The 14,352-nt window shown below is 46.7% G+C and overlaps 1 protein-coding gene across 2 annotated transcripts in view; it reads left to right on the top strand.

Annotated features, from left to right (window-relative positions):
- Nucleotides 1-2,529: 2,529 nt before the first annotated feature.
- Nucleotides 2,530-14,352, top strand: part of ABCB1 (ATP binding cassette subfamily B member 1) — a 777,038-nt gene continuing 765,215 nt past the window's right edge. Inside the window, exon 1 of one of the 2 annotated variants that reach the window (XM_069648389.1) lies at nt 2,530-2,694. The gene's annotated coding sequence lies outside the window, so the exon portion shown is untranslated. Of the gene's footprint in view, nt 2,695-3,290; nt 3,428-14,352 lie in introns of those variants that run through there. The other variant, XM_069648388.1, reaches the window with a different exon arrangement.

Genomic DNA, 14,352 nt, shown 5'->3' on the forward strand with positions numbered 1-14,352 from the left:
ACAGCATCCTAACTGTAACCCATTCCCAACCAACTAACCCACCTCGCCCTCCAGATCTTCTACTCTTATTCCATTCAAGGCACATGACAACTGAGCTTTCTTGAGACACTCACTGGGCCTTCCACACTCTATTCCCACCTCCCGCTTAATTGTCAGGAAACATTGGTCCATCATTTGTGTTCATGGTGAGAGATACCATGGGGTGTCGTAGTATTGGGTAAAGATGGCTGCTCGCTCTCACTTCCAATTGCATCCTCCTGAGGCCAGGGGACATAGGCATCTGCCCTCGTGACATCTTCTAGCATTGATGAGAGGTCCTCTGTTTCCATTGGTTTGAACCAGCGTGCTCCATTGGCTTCAGTTCAATTTCCTGGTCCCGCTAACCTGGACAAGCCATAACGTCTGTACTCAGCAGATTCAGCGCACATGCGCAGTCCATTTCATGACAGGCAATTATTGCCTTAAGTTAATAGGATCCAAAGAACGCCCTAACCAAAGTCCTCTACATGTTAAAAAGAAAATATTAAACGCTGGGACATGGGACATGAGAGGTCATCATAATGGGGTCAAAATATATACATATATTTTCTTTCTCTTATATCCTGCAATGAGAAGCCCTTTATTCCCACGCCTTCATTTGTTTTCTCGCTCCTATGATGGGCACATTATTTATTATGTATTTTATTTCATTGACTTTGGGTTGGGTTCTTTCGCATGCCCCATAAGCCATCTCTGGTGCCATGGTTTCTGATCACATACGATTGTAATTTATTTCTGTACCTAAGCTGCGAATCTCCTTGTAACCTCTGCGCCCTGATACCCTCAGGTCTGGTGCACAATGCAAATAAACAAACAAACATGAGCAAGTGCAGCAGACATCCTGTGTACGAAGAATGATGACACTCCATACACTATTATGCATCGTAGTGTAAGTCATAGACCATTATACAGTAAGCAGTGTTATGCATTATATCATCGAATGCACCATCAGGACTGGCTCTGAGGTGGGTGATTTCCTTTCTGGTGGAGTGCTAACAATACATTGCCATTTCCACTATCAGCCTTCCTTCCTCCCACATGTTGCGCCCTGAGTCCCTCCATTCACCACAATCCTTTTCAACAAATTCTTAACACTTTTAGCCAAATGTGTTTTCTCTGTAGCCTCAAATATGTCACCTAACCGGGTGACTCGCACATTTCTTAGTTGCGGTTGTCAGGTGGCGCTTTAGTGCAATCAAGAAGCCAAAATAAGATGGAAGTAGGAGGGAGATGTGATGTGAGGAAAAACACACAGGTGTGGGTCTTGTTTGTTGTTTACGCACTCATTGATTTCACATGACCATACCAATGCGCGTGGCCATTCCCACCCACTTGCTCCACCCCCAAGGCACCATCCTGGGGTCTCTTTGAGCTAGCTCTACCACTTGGTAATATCAAACTGTGTGCTGTTTATGCCCTGCCTGTGTCAATTTGTACGCGTTCTTCTGAGAGTTAATGGCTTAATTTCAGCTCTAAATGATATTATAGGTAATAAAAAATGCCTTCAGCAACTTCATTTATAAACAATATGTGTGTCCTCGCATTAGTTCCTTGAACTGCAGTCCTGTTAAAACACGCACTGACAAAGCCAACAGTTTCAGCTTGAGTATTAAGTATTAGATGTTATTTTGCCAGGCACTAACATCATATACCCTGATACTCAAGACATTTTACAGCTGTTACCATCTCATGTCCAGGGAGTACTTTTATGGCAGTGTCTATCAAATGCCTACATAAAGCCCAAACTATTGGCTTTGCGAATGATGGCCACCCTCAGCTGCCTGGAGCTTGCATAATTGTCTTTCAGCCATAAACAATTGCATGCATGTCATCTAATTCACGCTGAAAGTCAGCTACATAGAAGGTCTCCATCGCGATAATCATGGGAGGTTGTCCGCAGATGTTTGCCCCAACATCCTGAGTTCCTGCCCCTTCACGTCTGTGTCGGTGAGGGATCGATGATTCTGATGGATGGAAATCCAACCGTTCATGACCTGATTGCCTCTGTTTCTAGGTCTTATCATTTTCAGGATCAAAGGTTCCAATGGCTGATTGGTGCCGGTTCTCTAATTTCTTAGGAACCCGATATTTGCAAGTGTATGGTGTTTGAGAGGAGCATTTAAAAGGCCATATGCAATGGGTGCCAGAGCTGGTGCGATAGTGTATGGGTCAATGATGTTATATTTAAGCAAGAATTATACATTCCAAGGTCCATACAAAGGTGGAAACAGACCCCGGGCTACCTAGCATGCGCTCGCAGGTTTATGTATTTATTTATTTATTTTATAAAAGGGTGAAAGCGGGCATCTGGGATTTGAATCGTTGTTGCTCTGTGTGGTCTTGCTCGCAGGATGAGCGCGTTGCACCTGTGCTGTCCTCTCCGGGTTAAGGTGGACAGTGCCAGCCCGGAGTTGCTGGCGCCGTTCCAGCCTTCCTGGCACACCCACGCTTCTATCATCGCTGGGTCTGGCGGCTCTTCAGGGCACGCAGCGCTGTATTCGCGGAACTGAAACCTGACCAGTGGCAGCGACAAGTCCCCCTCAGCCGAGAGTGCCGCGTTTCCGAGCCCGGGGAGCAAGCACCCCATCATCACACGGGAACCCTGCCTGCAGCTGAACTCTGCAGAAGGGTGTCTGGCGGCACTGGGCGGCGACGGTAAGCAGATGCATCGAGTACCCTGCGGCTGGTTTTTATTTATTTGCTTTAGGAGGGCTGCCAGCCACCCAGCGCGCGGTCTGTGGATATTACTATTGTTAGGTATTGTTAGGCATGGTGTCATGTAACTGCACTCGCCGAGCAAGCGGGCTGCATTTCGACTGGATGGTGCAGGCATAAAGCGACAAAGCACAAGTTGGTGACAAACGTGGTGGCGCCGTGCAATCGCTGTGCCGTTTAAACTAAGCAACAGGCGCTACGGCCATTTGCTGCTGGTACATGGAGCGCCTTGTTAGTTCTGTTTATTGCCCCTCACCTTTCGAGTATTTTGGTTTCCGGAAAAGCGCGGTCCATTATGTTGTATATTTATCAACGTTGAGCGTGGGCTATGTTTGAAGGACCGCGTGCATTTAAAGGGCCTGGGGCTTTTGTCATCTGTGAGCATAGGCGTGTATGTTATGTTAAAGGTATTTGTACCGCGCACCGTCGCCAAAGGAATTGGTCCCCAGGCGCTCGGCCGCATCTGCAAACAAGAAGGGGGCGGAGGTTAGTCGGGTGAAGTGTAGGAAAGTGGGAAAGCTGATGTCCTGTTGGCAGCTGCAGTTCGGTTTTCACCATGGCTGAGCCTGGGTGTGAGTATCGCGGAGGTTAGTCGGGTGAAGTGTAGGAAAGTGGGAAAGCTGATGTCCTGTTGGCAGCTGCAGTTCGGATTTCTACACGGCTGAGCCTGGGTGTGAGTATCGGATCGATGTGAGTTCTTGTGTGCTGTTGGTGCTACTTATGTGTTGTTTGATTGTTGCAGTGTGGTGAAGTGCGTGTGGTTTGCTGTGCAAGAAGGTGGTTGTGTGGATTTTTGTGTGAGTTAAGTATACAGAAATTTGAGCTTTTGGGTTAGTGAGTTATATGTCTATAAGTCCTTGTAATTCTTTTTCTATGTATCCGGTTGTCCTATGGGGTAGGCATATTCTTTCTCTTTTTCCTGTCCTTCTAGTTGCTAGGAGCGATGGCATGGCAAGTTCCCAGCTGTGTTATTTTTGACCTTAGTGCACCCGGTTGGGGCGAGCATTGTCCCCCACTCTGGTATTGGTGCTGTACTTTTACAATCACCCGCTCCCTTCCTATCGTTTTCCTGTCGGTGGTCAGTGCTACCTGTATTTACTTTGTAGGCTACGGTGTTATTGACATATCACCCTTACCCTTGCATATTGATCCCTCTGTGATCGATCTTTGGTATGATTCTAGCTTATCTATCTTTCAGTTTTTTAGTTGATATGCCATAGATTGTTCTTCCCTTACTTCAGTTGATGGACGGTAGCTTAGGGAGTTAGGGAGGATCAGTTTCCTCTCTCAGCATTGTTTCAGCTGTGTACATGCCCCCATAGGCATTCTTTCGAGCTATGGGGTGAAGAGCCAAGATTTTACAAGTTTTCTGAATGGGAGGTTATGGCCATGTAATTGACGATTGGCAACTAGCACGTGGTCTGTGTAGTTGACAACTAGTAATTAGCGTAGAATTCATGTGAGAAGGAAGGGGACTGTGAATGGAAACGACTGACCTGTTGCAAGAAAGTCATACAATTATGTAGTGAGATAAACACTTGCGTGAGTGGTACAGCATCAAGGCAGGGTCCATGTGGGAGCATAAATGTTATGTTGAAACTGGGCTCTCCACGTCGTACCACGGTCAGTCTGTCATGGTCACTTTTTGGCCAGAGAATAGTGCAACGCAACGCCATCTCCTTGGGAGCAGCGCAAGGCAGAGTAACACAAGTTTGGATCCCGCTTACAGGCCGGTCTTTGGATATCCAGAGTATTCTAAATGAAGATGAGCCCTCGCCTGATATTGGGCACTATTGAGTTCTGCAGGCTCCTCTTGTTTGTCTTGCACAATTTGAGTTGCGGCAAGATTGATGTCCTCGCAACACCGTTGATGAAGCGCAAGAGAAGCGTGTGCAGGAGAATAAGAAGGCTTTCCTCCATTTATTACCAATATGGCAGAATGTTTGTCTATTGAACCATAATTGCAAGGCGGTCGCGCTTTTCATTTATCTGACTTATTGCAGGATGGAGAGCCCGTGTGAAGGAGAGACTTTCCTCCGGGAGGTTGTAGTGCGAAATGTCGTTATGTACAGCGATATTAATATCCTAGGCCAATCAGAAGCTCTAGATATGAGAATATGACTTGAGGTTTTATAACCTGTTTTTTATTTCATTATACTTTAGTACCTGGTTCTAGTGGAGCAATTCCACGAATGGTGCTGCTACTTATGAACTGAAATGGAGTTGCCCTTATTTCCCAGACTGCTTTGCACGAGGAATGATGTTCGTATATTTCCTGTGCAAACTGCCGCTACATTCAGCCTGTTTTAAACGTCTTCTCCCTGGAGGGGTGGCAATACTACATGTGGTTTTATTAGTGGGGTGGGGGCTCAGATGCCATTTACAATATTAGGTCAAGGCTAGGATGGGCGATGTTCCCATGCAGTTTTCCCCGTCTCAGAAAATACTAAGTGCACTTGTACTGGGTAATTAACAATCATTGGGTGCAACCATTTTGGAAGCATGAAGGGTGCACCATTTGGGTCTATACACAGCTCTGGTCAATGGGCCGGCTCTTGCCGGGTCTGAGATCCGCATCAGATGTCTCACAGGGTCTCGGACCCGGCTTGGCTCTTCCCTTACAAGGCTTAACCGAGCCCCCAGTTTGGCCGAGGGAAGTTGGCGACTCAGTGATCTAATCCACTCTGAGCTGCCTTTGCCCACGCGTCATTCGTGCATTTGCAGGTTCTATTTACCCAGCCTGTTTTTTTTCTTCTGGCCTGAAAGTGACACCACGGAATCAGTGGGCCATGAATATGACGGGTCGGGCCATCACTGTTAAAAGCAGACTTTCTACATGCTGGGCACAATATTGTTTTCCAAATGTTCATCTTACACTTTCATAGAGGAAAAAAAAATCATTACCAAACTCAAAAATACTGCTTAAAGTTGTATTCTCTAATTTTCTTTGAAATGTGTTTCTTTTTTTGTTGGACTACACTCATATACCCTGTAATTTGTGTGCCCCTTCTTTTGTATTTCATCACAGTTTATATTTTAAAACATGCTGTATTCTTGTCAAACTGCTTAATCACAAATAAATGCTTCTGTTGTGCTGACAGCAGTTATCAGGAAATTAAACTGTGGGTTCATGGATGCCAACTTTTGATTTTCACTATAGGGGCAGAAACGCCCCATCTCCACCCTGAATATAAGCAATCCAACCCATCCCCTGGCCAAACACATTTAGTAAAACTTGCTTTTATATAAGGAATTGCAAAATGTCATACGATTAACAATCCGTTTTTAATATATAACATCTCAGCAACAGTCTCTCCACCTGCTGAGTTACCCTGTTAGCCTTCTACTACAGATCGTGTCTATGCACTCAAAATCACTGCATTACCAACAATATTTTGGGTGCACCACTGCCATGGAAGTGATTTAAAGTGGAACTGATGCACAGTGTGGAGCTTGGAAAAGATGCAGCATGAAAGAAATTGCACCATTTTGAAACTATTATTTTAAACATTTCCTTTGAGTGGAGTTCAACTGCCAGCTCTGCCTCCTCGGAACTCTGCCACCTCCTCCAAATTTACTCCCCCACCCCAACCCTTGTGGGATCCCCCTTTAATTTTTTCCCATTTCCACCACTGTTTATACAGAAAGAAAAGTACGTGGCCCCAGGGGAGTTGCTAGGTCTGGAAAAGACCCGGGGCTAAGCTGATGTCGGAACTGTTGGGACTGGGGGCTAGCTAGTCTTTTGGCTGTAGCTCCTGAGATTCTATCCGGGGCTACAACCAAAAGATCAGGGGCTATAGCCCCTTTAGCCCCCCCCCTAGCAACACCCCTGCGTGGCCCAATGGCAGCAGCGATGGAAGGCCATCACAGCACTGCAGTTCCACATTTTCAGAAGTGGGGATTTTCGATACAGCCTAATGTGCCTGCACTTTTAGGATTAATGCAGTAAGCTCTTGCTGCTCCCCTTTTTTGTATAGTGCCTTTTAATGAAGAACTGTTCATATTGTAATACGGGCAGGTATTTTAAAAAACGGTTCGGATGTGCTGCATGGTACAGGGCTAGTCAGACCCAGCGGCGCACAAGGGGTGTGTCCACCCACAGGTCGCGAAAGAAGGCTTTTTATGTCAGAAAGCAGTTAGCGGGGGCGGTTGGGAGCGCGGCTCCTCTACTTTTTTAAATTAAGTTTTACTGCTCCTATACTTTTATTTTAAAAAACCGTTCTGGAATCGTTACGTTTTAAAATAACAGTGTAGGAAGAAGTTGAAACCTGCACTTTCAGTGCACTGCACCGAACTTTCCCTTTAACAGCAGGTGCATGTGTTTGGGGGTTTGTATTCTGTGTAGGAGGCCGTGTGGTGATGGGGTTTGTGGGGAGTGGGTGCAGGCCAGCAGGGAACATAGTTCCACTATTTCTTTTCGTACACTTCCACCACTGTAGATGACCCAACGTTTTGTACAGGGATTGTTTGCACTTCGTGACGCCTGCAATGCAGTCGAACTTTTCATCCTGGATGGATGAACATGGCAGTGTGGGTCCGTGCTATCACGCTCAGGGGAAGTTATGCCGCGTAAAGACGCTCCAGAGTAGGGCTACTTCTTCCAGTGTGCCCTTCATCCCCTTGGATAGAGTTTCTCAAGAAGCACTTGGTCCTTTGTTGGTAAATAAATAGAAAGGGAGAAAATAAATAAGCCCAATAACAGGTATGTGTCGCTGCAGTAGACTACTCAATAGCTAGCAGATCCCATTTGGTGCTGTGGCCAATAAAAACCGAGATTTCATTTTCTAGGTCATTCGAAAGATGGCACCGTCTTCCTAGAATCAGGGTTAGTACTTTTGTTAACCGGATGCAAAGTGAATCCCCTTGGTATCGGACGTCGCTGATTGGGCGAACAACTGTTCCTGAATCCTGGCAATTTCGTGCCCTGTCCTTACTGTAGGTACATGGTTTGATCAGGGGCTTGTTTTGGAAGATCAGCATTTATTTGAAATGTTATATCATTCCTGAAGTCCTTGAGGGGGGGGGGTCGGGTGGAAAGGGTGCTCCAGTTGGTGTCTTCATGAGAATATAATCAATGTTCACTTTTCTGTCTTGAATGTGGCCGAAGGCTTTTAATGGAATAACGTTTGAATTAACTTGTGATACAATGATAGCAAAGCGGTTATGTGCTATGCAGGCACACATTTTATAGCCTTTGGCAGAACTGTGACTAGGTGGTTATCGGGGGCATTTCAGGGCCATATGTACGCAACTGTGGTTAGCAGTAAGGTAGTTGGTCGGTTGATAGTTTGAGCGTTGGTTTTCATCCGTTCTTGGGCATTTCCCGAGAATTGGGGGGAATGGCGAGTAGCGTCGTTGAGATTTTGTTCTAAGGTCGGGGGTGTGCAAGTCTTTCAGTGTGTGTCTGAATTTACCGGCCACCCTCCCCCCCAGACAGGGAGAGCAGTGCATCCATGCTGCTGCATGTCTTATTACGGAAGCACAGAAATTTGATCAAATTGCCCCAATCCTACGTAAACTATATTGGCCTCCACTCCAAGCCAGGATGCTATTCAAGATTGCATTTTTCATCTACGAAAGAGACGCGTGTAGCACACCAGTGTTCCTGGCAGCTAAACTCCACATATCTGGTGGCACACGCTCCTCACACAGCAACTTGACCAACTGGCTTGAATCACAACCTGTCTGCAAACAGAGGATCTGCAAACAATTATCTTGTCATGCACCCACCCTACGGAACTGTCATGATGCCCACTCCCGGGGAGCCGGTTCAAGTCCTGCGTCCCCGAAAGCGGACATCCAGTCCCCATGGAAGGACCCAGCAACCCCATATAGGGGCCCTTTGGACAGTGTCCTGGCGTCTATGGCGCCAGGCTCATAAAAGACATCAGTCCTGGCGCCATAGGCGCCAGGCTCATTATGGGAGTGCTTGGGTGCACTTACCTGATGCAGACCATGCTGCAGGATCCCGGCCTCCTTGAGGCCTGAAAGGAACTACTTTACCTGTGGGACTAATTTACCATCCGGGCGTGGTCGGGGAAGGATACATACCTGATTGGAGGAAGGATACATACCTGGAACTTCTTCCTAGGCTATTTAAACCCCACCCGAACAGCCACACGTGCTTCGCGTTGTTCTGCATCTAGCAGCTGGACACTCACCGTGTCTGCTCCTACATCCTGACTTCTGCCACGCCTGCCAGCATCCTGGATCACCTGCAAAGGAAGAGAAGAGAACAGAAGAAGGAAAAGTCCTTACCTGCTAAATCTGCATCCCGGAGACATCTCGCCGACAATCCTGAAAAGGAAGACTTTAATTTAAAAGCTCATCGCGTCGATCGCTGCAGCGCCGCATTCCACTCACCTTTACAGGGCGCCTCCATGTTCAGCAGCGATCATCCGGATTCGCAGTCACGCCCCAGCGCCTAGGGAGAAAAAGACCAGAACAAAAGGTGAGAGAGAGAAGGGAATAAGGAAAGCTAAATCTTCATGTTAAGACTTACCTGTTGATTCATTCCCTCTTCATTTCGGGTCCGCGCCGCATCCTGGCATTTCCGGACCCTGACCCCTAAGGGGAAAAAGAGACATCAGCGTTAAAGAGCGAATGAAAAGACATTACCAAAAAAACGCTCATTAAAGACTTACCTGATTTCTACAAGGATTTCACCTCTCATCTCGGGTCGATGCCTGTTCCCCGGCATTCCGTACCCCGGCCCCTATGGGGAAAAAGACACTAGCATTAGTACATTAATGCATGGACACAAGGGGAACCTCTTATCAAAAAACTTACCTGGAAGCCAAGCAAGTTTGGTTCTCACCAATCCGAAAATCCAGTGAAGTAACTGGATACCAACGCGCCCCTGCATCAGAAGCAGGATGGAGAGCTCGTCCTTCCAGACCCTAAGGTGAGACGCTACAAGAAATCACAGAAGGGTTTCGAGGAGGGTGAGAGGGGAAAGTGGGAGGCCGATTGCATTACCCCGCAGACAGTTAATCCCCTATTTTCGCCTACAGAAGGATACTTCTGCGAGCCAGACAAGCCAGATTTGGGGGCCCAGTCCAGTCCGTCTTCCGAACCCTGCGCATCACCTTAGAAGAGGTCACAGCAGCGCGAACCAGGCCAGGGCCTCCGCGGGAGTCAGGTGAGCGTAACAGAACGCGAAGCCTTCCTACAAATTCCCACCCAGGCGCTATGGAAAGTTCTGAGACTGATCAGTTGGCCCAATTACTGGGGGAATTACGGGCCGAAGTACATGCTGCTCGTCAAGAGACTAATGCCCTCAGGAGGGAATTAATAATATCAAAGGAAAGAACTGATGACCTGGCCAGACAGCTTTTGCAAGGTCAAGCTGGGCAAACTCCTCTACCCGGTTCCAGAGGGAACCCCGCTCCTGTGGTTTCCAGTAACCCTGTGCAGATGAATCTACCTGGAAACATGCTGCTGGCCCCACCCGAACACTTTGCTGGGGACCCCAAACAATTCGCCGTATTCATGAATCAGTGTCGTTTGCACTTCCTATGCAGACCTGGGGCCTTCCCTAATGATCAGACCAAGGTAGCCTTTGTATTGTCATATCTCAGCGGCTGCGCTGCTGATTGGTCAGTTCCACTGGTTACTCAAGATGACCCGATTCTCCATGATTTTCAAAGGTTTCAAGCAAGCATGGAAAGGTTATTTGCTCAACACTCTCAGGAGCAGGCTCTGGATGACGAACTTCTATCCCTGCGACAGGGCAATCAGGACCTCCTATCCTATATTGCAACCTTTAATAGACTAATTGTGGAAACGGGATGGCCAGAGGATAAAAGAGTCACGTTGTTTTATCGAGGCCTTCGCGGAGAACTTAAAGATGTCTTGGCCCAAGTTGTAAATCCGCCCCAAGAATGCACAGAGTATATAGACTTAGTGGTCCAATTGGATCACAGACTTCAAAACAGAAAAGCAGTTCGGTCCAGGTTTGAGACCCGGGTATTGGTCAAGACCCATGCTAATCCCAAGGGAGTTGATGTCTCTGAGCCTATGCAAATTGGAGGGGTTAAAGGACCCTTAACTCAAGAGGAACATGAAAGGAGGCGGCAGTTAAAATTATGTCTTTATTGTGGGAATTCTGGACACTTTCTACGAGATTGCCAGGCAAAACCGCCCCGAAAGGCGGTAGGAGCCGCTGATAAAAACCATGAAGACTCTGTTTCGGGAAACGACTCCGCCCAACAAGTGTAGGGGTCCGCTTGCCAAGCTTGAAAACTAACTCTCAGACCTCGCATTTCATTGTGCCAATGGTTCTCGTAGATCCAGAACAGCCTACGCGGTTGCATGCAATAAAGGCATACATCGATAGTGGGGCTATTGGAAACTATGTGGATCGTGAATTGGTCTCTAGGATTAACCTCCCTCTACGTCCTAAAACCAGCAAAGATGTCATCACCACAGTCGATGGAACTGAAATTGCCTCTGGACCGGTAACACATTCCACTACTGAGGTGACTCTTATTGGTCCCGACGGCCATCGGGAGGGTGTTGTGTTTGATGTAATCAAGGCTCCACAGTTTCAGGTTATTCTTGGAATCCCTTGGTTAGAGACATATAATCCTCGAATTGATTGGCAAGCTAAGAGAATAACCTTCCCGGATTGTACACAAACCTGCTACCCAGAAAACCTGAAGATTAATCTAGCATCTGTAACCTCTGCCTCCATGCAACTACCTCCGGAATACCAAGACTTTCAGGACGTTTTCCAAAAGGAACAGGCCAACACGTTACCTCGTCACAGATCGTACGATTGCCAAATCGATCTGGTGCCCGGTGCACAACCCCCTTGTAGCAGGATTTATGCCCTTACCGAACCTGAGAATCTTCATTTGAGACAATATTTGGATCAATACCTAGCTAATGGTTTTATTCGCCCGTCAAAGTCCCCGGCATCCTCCGCTTTGTTCTTCGTGCCCAAAAAAGAAGGCGACCTTAGAACTTGTATCGACTACCACGCATTGAACCAGATAACGGTTAAAAACCGTTATCCTCTGCCTCTGATCCCTGAACTCCTTGACCAGGTGAAGGACGCTTGCATATACACCAAGTTAGATCTCCGGGGGGCTTATCATCTGGTACGAGTTAAAGAAGGCGACAAATGGAAAACTGCCTTCCGTACTAAATACGGATTATTCGAGTACCAGGTGATGCCTTTCGGATTGTGTAACGCGCCAGCTGCCTTCCAATACTTCATGAATTATGTCCTTCGGGAACTCATCGATGTTTGTGTTGTCGTATATATCGATGACATTCTGGTGTACTCCTCTTCGGAATCTGATCACAGAAAACACGTCAGGGCAGTACTTGAAAAACTGCGCCAACACAAACTATTTGCTAAATTGGAGAAATGTGTTTTCCATACCACAGAAGTCGAGTTTCTAGGTTTCATCCTGACACCCAAAGGAGTCCGAATGGACTCAAGAAAAGTGGATGCCATCCTCAAATGGCCATCACCTAGCTCTGTAAAAGGGGTTCAAAGCATGCTCAGCTTTGCCAATTTCTATTGCAGGTTTATCTCGGAATTTTCAAGCGTGGTACAACCCATTACTGCACTCTTGAGGAAAAATAAACGTTTTGAATGGTCTGAAGAAGCCGAGCAGGCCTTTCAGGATTTAAAAGCTAAGTTTACCTCCGCACCTATATTGAAACACCCGCGTCCAGATATCCCTTATGTCGTCGAGACTGATGCATCCAGCCTAGCCATGGGAGCTGTTCTGTCCCAAAGAGATCCCGAAACCAACCAACTGTATCCCGTAGCATTTTGGTCCAGAAAATTCTCGGCACCCGAGGTTAATTATGCAATCACGGACAAAGAACTGTTAGCCATTAAGTCCGCTTTTAAAGCCTGGCGGCATTATCTGCTTGGCGCTCCACATACCATCACAGTGAACACTGATCACCGGAATTTACAGTATTTGAAAACCGCCAAGGCTCAGTCATCACGGCAGCTCCGATGGGCTTTGTTTTTCGCTGAATTTGATTTCCTGATTACCTATCGACCTGGCTGCAAGAATGGCAAAGCAGACGCCTTATCCCGAATTGGAATGGGAGAATCTGATACAAACTCAGAACCAGTACCAATAATTCCCGAACAGAGGATTCTAGGCATGACTTTGTTACAGACGCTTGAAGACATTCAAGCCAGAGTGAAACAACTCCTGGACCCTACAACCTTACAGGAATGGATACAAAAGGGATCAGACTTTACCATAGATAATGGTTTACCTTATTTCCAAGGACGCTTATTCCTGCCACATAAGGAATTACACAAACTAGTTATTTCCGGTTATCATGATACATTAATAGAGGGACACCCCGGTATTGCCAAGACAGAGGAAAAGGTGAAACGACAATTTTGGTGGCCCTCTTGGCGAAAAGATGTTAAATCTTTTGTGATGTCCTGTGGTGTTTGCGCCCAAAATAAAAGTCAAAAGAAAAGACCAGCCGGTCTCCTTCAACCTCTAGACATACCACCAGCACCCTGGCACATCCTATCAATGGATTTTATTACGGAACTGCCTTCTTGTTCGGGGTACAATACTATTCTGGTAATTGTGGATTTGTTTTCCAAAATGGCCCACTTTATTCCTTTGAAAGGTTTACCTTCAGCTTCTGTCCTAGCCAAAGAATTCCTCGAAAATATTGTTCGGCTACATGGATTCCCATCTATACTAATCTCTGACCGGGGAAGCCAATTCATTTCCCACTTCTGGCGCAAATGTTGTCAAATGGCGCAGATCGACGTAAGATTATCGACCAGTCACCACCCTCAGACCGATGGTCAGACTGAGAGGACAAATCAGACCCCTGAACAGTACTTACAGTGTATGTTACAGCAATCTGAAAGCAACTGGAAAGACATTCTTTGGATAGCCGAATACGCATATAATAATTCGGTACACTCTGGAACTGGCCACAGTCCTTTTTATACTTTGTTTGCGCATCACCCTCGAACCTCAAACCTTGACTCACCTCAGAACCTCGGAATGCCTGCAGTAGAACATCTGCATTCTACAATTACCCAAGCCTTCAAAGAGGCAACTACGCATTTACAACAAGCCAAGAGAAAATACAAGGAGAATGCTGATCTACATCGGAGTGAAGCACCTCCGTATCAGATTGGGGATCAAGTGTGGTTAGCTACCAGACATTTACCACTCAAAGGGCCTCGAACTTTTAACCCAAAATATCTAGGACCTTATTCTATTACGGCAATAATTAACCCAGTGGCTGTTAAACTTGATTTACCAGCTAGTATGCGAATTCACCCTGTTTTTCATGTGTCACTTCTGAAACCAGTGGTACCCGGAACCCGACTACTGAAACCTCCAGAACCTATTCTAATAGATGGGGAGCCCAAATTCGAAGTGAAGAACATTTTAGACTCAAAAATGTTTAGGTCAAAACTGTTCTACCTAATTGATTGGAAGGGGTACGGACCTCAGGAGAGGTCGTGGGAACCCAGTGACCATGTGCATGCACCTCGATTAGTCAGGAAATTCCACCGTCTCTTCCCAGACAAATCAAAACCCCCGGAGGGAACAACCTTGGGAGGTGCTTTGGGGGGGA

Source organism: Ambystoma mexicanum, chromosome 2q (assembly GCF_040938575.1).
Source record: "Ambystoma mexicanum isolate Mex_15411 chromosome 2q, UKY_AmexF1_1, whole genome shotgun sequence".
Lineage (NCBI taxonomy): Eukaryota > Metazoa > Chordata > Amphibia > Caudata > Ambystomatidae > Ambystoma > Ambystoma mexicanum.